Source organism: Penaeus monodon, chromosome 30 (assembly GCF_015228065.2).
Source record: "Penaeus monodon isolate SGIC_2016 chromosome 30, NSTDA_Pmon_1, whole genome shotgun sequence".
NCBI lineage: Eukaryota > Metazoa > Arthropoda > Malacostraca > Decapoda > Penaeidae > Penaeus > Penaeus monodon.
Genome location: NC_051415.1, coordinates 19,641,669 through 19,642,286, shown reverse-complemented (window position 1 = coordinate 19,642,286; position 618 = coordinate 19,641,669).

Genomic DNA, 618 nt, shown 5'->3' with positions numbered 1-618 from the left:
TTTTACATGGTAGCCAGCATGCGTCAATTAGCCATTTTCCTATCCGAATAAATCTTCATTGAAAAAAAATCTGAGACATCAACTATTGTTTACCTGGCACCACAGCGCAAAGCCATAAGAAACACAAAGGAAAATACACAGCCCCACACGCTTTCAAGAAAATCTCGAGAGAAGAAAGAAAACAGAAAACTATTGCCGTTCTTGCTGAGTCATCTGATGCGGGTTTTACTCCAGTTCGCCATCTCGGCTCGACACACGCTTCGAGTTTGTCTCACTTCTAAAGTCCGGGGACTCGCCGATTATAATCTAGCGTGACTAAGGGTGATGGATTCTATGGCTGAGTGGGAGGGAGTTTCCCATACAGATATTTAATGATGGGCCGTGAAAATAAAAGGTTAATTAAAGAGAGTAAATGATAAACCCAGTGAGATGAGTGGGAGCGAGCGCGTGTATCCCGACTGTGGTTTACGGTGCGGAGGCTGTAGCGTAAAAACACGTGCTTGAGTTCATTTACATAATATAATTTTACAGTTTCTTTGTTTTTATTTTTGCGTCGCATAATAATTCAAGTGCATCTTGCCTTGTCACGCACTGTGTAAACGTTTGTTTGCTTATTAA